This window comes from Bubalus kerabau, chromosome 11 (genome assembly GCF_029407905.1).
Source record: "Bubalus kerabau isolate K-KA32 ecotype Philippines breed swamp buffalo chromosome 11, PCC_UOA_SB_1v2, whole genome shotgun sequence".
Classification (NCBI taxonomy): Eukaryota; Metazoa; Chordata; class Mammalia; order Artiodactyla; family Bovidae; genus Bubalus; species Bubalus kerabau.
The window spans coordinates 91,492,153-91,497,093 of NC_073634.1; the positions used below are offsets into that span (position 1 = coordinate 91,492,153).

Consider the following 4,941-nt stretch of genomic DNA (forward strand, 5'->3'; position numbering starts at 1 on the left):
AGAGGCTGGTAGATGCAGAGAGGGTACAGGGGCCCCTGGAGCGGGCTGGCGAAACTGTCTCTGGGGAGGCACACTCCCGCCTAAGGCTCGAGGCAGCCTGACTGTCCACAGCAGAGGAAAAAAAATGCCCAGGCAGGGAGAGTAGAGAAAGAAGCCTGGGGAGGGTTGGCAGGAGAGGGAGCCGCCACGGAAGGGGAGCTGGGTGGTCCGCAGCATGCCCCCCTGCCCGCCCCCCGGTGCTGCTGAAAAGTGGAAGCGAAGATGACTGAGGCACATCTCACAGATTTAGAAAGTGAGGTCACCAGGGACGTTGGCGGGAGCTGGTGAGGGGGCTGAGGCTGTAGCCCTGGGTGGACCCAGAGGCAGGAGGGAGGGGCAGTGGGGGCTGGCCTGGCAGCACTCTGAAGGAGCATATGAGGGGAAGCGGGGTACGCAGGGCTGCGGGGAGACGGCTGCTCGAGCAGCGATGGGTGGGCGAGGCTCTAAGTGCTCCTGATGACCGAGAGCCACGTGCAGGTCCTCAGGTGTGTGCCCGATGTAACAGCTATTACTGCGCAGGCATCGTTACCACGCCACCCTCACCCTCATATGGAGCGTGGCGCTTCTGAGCCTTGCTTTACATGGGAGGCCCAGTGTAGATGGGTCACTTGCCCAAGACCACCCAGCCTAATAAGAGCAGTCAGGACTGAACCAAGTTCAGCGGGTGAACGGTGGTTACCCAGAGTCTGACTGAAAGCACTGTTTTCTGCCTTAGCACGCTGCTCGGCATCTCAGCGATCGTGGCCGGGTGTGGGAGCTGGTGGAAGCACCCTGCCATGTCTTCCCAAAGTCCACCTTCAGTGTGCAAGCTACCCAGGGTGGGGGTATTGACACCATGAAGACTGGCACAAATCAGAGCCACTTTCTAATCCCCTGCGGAGCTGGTCGTTCCACATTTACCAGTGCAGCACACCGCTTACCCTGAGGACACAGAGGTGTACTGGTATAGAAGCCGATCATTCCCAGACCGACATTCTGTCTTGGACAAATGGCCCGAAGGCCTCTATCTCCCTTGGAGGGTACTACTCCTCTGCCCTAAAGTTGGGAGGTCTTCTACTCATCAGAGACCACCACGGGACAGGGAGACTCTGATTGTGGGGCTCTGGGGGGTCAGGAGAGAGCCCTGGAGGTCCTGGGCTGCTGGCTTGAGCCAGACTGCCTGCCTGCTGCCCGCTTCTGGGGCAGCTGGCCTCCTCTGCCTGTCCCAGCCTGCGGTGTCTTTCCTGTCATCACTCGGCCCTCCCAGGGCACACGCATTGGCTCCCCGGGGTGTAACTTGAGACTCAGACTTTCAGAGCTGTCCCTTGTCGCTGTTTAAATAAGGACAGGAAAAGAAGAGGGGACCTGCCTCCTGCTTCTGGGTGAGCCCTCCGAGCTGTGACCCAGCTTAGAGAGTCCCTCCCGGGGGGCTGGGCTCCTGCAGACGCCACTCCCCCCACCAGCCTGCCCCAGAGAAGGCTGCTGAGTTTGCTCCACTTCAGAGATGGGGGAACTGGGGCGCAGAAAGAGGAAGCGACCTGCCCCAGGGCGCACGAAACAGCGAGTGGCAGATCTGAGATTTAACCCGGGCAGTCTCCGAGGTCCAGGCCTCGTGCCCGTGCCCCAGCTGTGGGTCTCAGACCCTGGTCCTCTCTGTGGCCGTGGGTCACGTGGACTCCAAACTGTTAGGGGGCTGCCGCCTCCTCCTCCAGGCCGGGCAGATTGCGGGGGGTTGGGGTGCCGTGGCCTCCCCTTTCTGCCTTCTGGGCCTTGCTTCTGTGGCTGTGCCCCAGGGCTCCGTGTCCCAACCTGCAGCGCCCACCCCCACGTGACCCGTGAGCTCGTACATTTCCCCATTCAGCTGATGGTGAGTGCTGAGCTATTTTAAGCCCACATGGAAGTATTTTTTTTTTTTTTTCCTAAGGACCATCTGCTACCGGCCCCAGCCCAGATGATACAGTTAGAATCTACCCACAGCATCCTCTCCCGCCTTCAGACAGTTCCAGGAACAAGGGTGAGTCAGTCGCCCAGCTGAACTTCGTCTTGCTAGAGACGGGGAGATGGGCCCGAATCGGGGCCAGCAGAGGGGGCCGCTCTCACCTCTGGGGCAGGTGCCCTGGGCTGCTTCTTAGAGCCAGGAAGGCGACCCCCGCCCCTTGCAGCGTGCTGCCCGCAGGAGAGGCAGACAGAGGCCTGGGAATGCCCACATCGGCCCTTCTCAACCCAGCCTTTCTTTCCCTGGGAGTTGGAGACCTGGTTCAGGAGTTCAAGTGCAGAGCTGGAGCTTGTCCAAAGATACTCCTGAGGAGCCGGTGGCCAGAGCGTCACCCTGCTCTGGCTGTCTGTGGATGGACCCCTGGGTCTGCTTTGGGGTGCAAAGATGTTTGGTCCCCTCTCACTGGGCCTCTTGGCTTGGCGTCCGCCCCGGGCTGTGGGAGGATGTTACTGGACGCTAACTGCAGGCCCCCACTCTCAGGTCTGCTAGCCTCCCCGTCTCTCTCTTCCACACTTCCAGCACCTACAGGCTCTCCCTGTGAGTGGAGGATATTGAACTTGGTGCCCAGCATGAAGACTGCAGTCAGACCTTGAATTAGGGCTCTGTCCTTCATAAGCTCACGACCCAGGGCAAGGTGGGCTAATTCCTCGAGCCTCAGTTTACCCATCTGTAAAATGGGGGTGTGATCCGACCCATCTCCTAGGATGTCTGTGAGCATTAAGCTGGATAATGTATGGAAAGGTCTGTGTGCTGCCTGGCCATTGATCCCTCTGTCATGATGTATTTGAGAGGGTCTGTCCCCTGAATTGGCCGAGAAGCTTTGAGAGTGTTTGCAAGTGTTGAGTCTGCACACTGTATGTAGAGCGGTGCTTCTTTGCTTCTTGTGCTCAGCGGGGACAGGCCCTTAACTCCCAGGAGTGGGCTGTTTTGCAACAGGGACCCTGGGTAAGAAATGCGCGTGGGCCTTCGCAGCCTTGACCTTGACAGGGTAGCCCCGGGCCGGCTGTTATTTCATCACTGGCCCTGCCAGCCAGGACCGTTGCCCTTGCTGCTGCTGAAGGCAGAGCCTGGAACTCCCAGTCAGGGGTTTTTCTCTGCTTCCTCCTCCTTCCTGGCCACTTCTTCCCCTCCCTCCGGGGCCGCAGGCCCTCCCGGTCTGGCCGCCCGTGCGCCTCCCGTGGTCGTGACCCCACAGCTGTGTCCCCCAGTGTTATCGGGGGCCCGCAGTCCTCCGTGGCCCCCGGGGTGCCCCGTGAGCAGGCGTGGGGCTGCGGCCTGCCGGCTCGACTTCCTGTCGCAGGGTCTCTCTGCTGTGGCTCTGTGGAGCCCTACAGTTTATCTGTGGTCAGTGCTCGCACCCATTTCCTGCCAGCTGCTACTGGTTTTTCAGTCAGCTCTGCCAGCTCCGGGAACTGGGGAAGGACCGGACTGCGTGATTCACTGGCCCCAGGCCTGCGGGGATGCTGCCCTGGAGCCAGGGGGCATCTCCCCTGCTCGCGGAGGGACGGCACCTGCGCTGTCCCCGTGGGCTGTTCCCGCGAGTGAGAAGCAGAGAAACACCCGCACATTCATCGCCAACCGGAAGCTGAGGCTGTGTGTGTGCGTGTGTATGTGTGTGGGGCCCGGCATGTGTGTGCGTGTGTGTGGTCTACGGGAATTTTTTGAGTGCACCCGTGCCGAAGGACAGGGTGTCATGTTCAGAGGAGTCAGAACGTAACTCTAAGCTGGGTGCTGGCGCTCTGGCGGGGAGCCCCGGGCGCCCTCTGAGGTACAACCAGGTGAGCTTCTAGTGCCCGGATGAGGACAGAGTAGTCACATTTGAAATTGTATTTCCTGGCATTTCAGAAAGTGCAGAGAAAAATCCCCCACCGTAGCAAATGACTCCTTCAAGTAGGAAACTGAGACTGTGCTCACTCATTTTTTTTTTTCAGGCTGTGATCAGAGGGTTTTCTTTCATTAATTTTTATTGGAGTATAGTTGCTTAACAATGTTGGGTCAATTTCTGCCGTACAGCAAAGTGAATCAGCTATATGTGTCCATCTATCCACTCTTTTTAAGATTCTTTTCCCATATAGTTCATTACAGAGTATTGAGAAGGGTTCCTGATGCGAGAAGGGGGCCACAGAGGATGAGTTGGTTGGATGGAATCATCAACTCAATGGATACGAGTTTGAGCAATCTCCGGGAGATGGTGAAGGACAGGGAAGCCTGGCATGCTGCAGTCCATGGAGTCACCAGGAGTCGGACACAACCGAGTGACTGAGAAACAGCAAGGTCCTCATTAGTTATCTATTTTATACACAGTGGTGTGTGTACGTCAGTCCCAATCTCCCAAGTGATCTCACTTCCCCGTTCCCCTCTTGGTAACCACAAGTTTGAGCCAGAGTTTTGAAGTTGTCCAAAACGTTGGTGAGCCTCATGTTAAGTGTTTTTAATTGGCTAGATGGTCACTTCTCAAGCACGGTGAGGCCAGGGTGGCCAGCGGCAGTATACCTGGGAGCCTGTCTGAATGCAAAACCTCCAGCCTGGGACTTCCTGGAGGTCCAGTGGTTAAAATTGGGTGAGGGCAGGGGTGAGGATTCATTCCCTGGGTGGGGAACTAAGATCCCACATGCCTCATGGCCCCCAAACCAAAACACAAAACAGAAATAAAACCTCCAGCCAAACTGGCCTGCTGAGCCCACCCTCTGAGTGTTGGTCTCAACTTTACCTGTCTCTGTAGGTCATCTTTCTCACCATCAAGCCTGGGGAGATGCAGACCCCATTGGTAGATACTATTAATTTTCTTGATAGACAGAGTTGTCAAGAGTGAAAACAATGCTCTAGTGCAGAATTAAATTATTCACTCCACAATCAGACAGTAAAGAATCTGCGTGCAATGCAGGAAACCTGGGTTCGATCGCTAGGTTGGGAAGATCCCCTGGAAG

The 4,941-nt window shown here is 57.3% G+C and overlaps 1 long non-coding RNA gene across 1 annotated transcript; it reads left to right on the forward strand.

Annotated features, from left to right (window-relative positions):
- Positions 1-1,351: 1,351 nt before the first annotated feature.
- Positions 1,352-4,690, forward strand: LOC129623487 (uncharacterized). Its single transcript, XR_008700561.1, has 3 exons — positions 1,352-1,400; positions 1,943-2,032; positions 4,090-4,690. It is a non-coding gene; the product is annotated as an uncharacterized LOC129623487 (long non-coding RNA).
- The last annotated feature ends 251 nt before the right edge of the window (positions 4,691-4,941 follow it).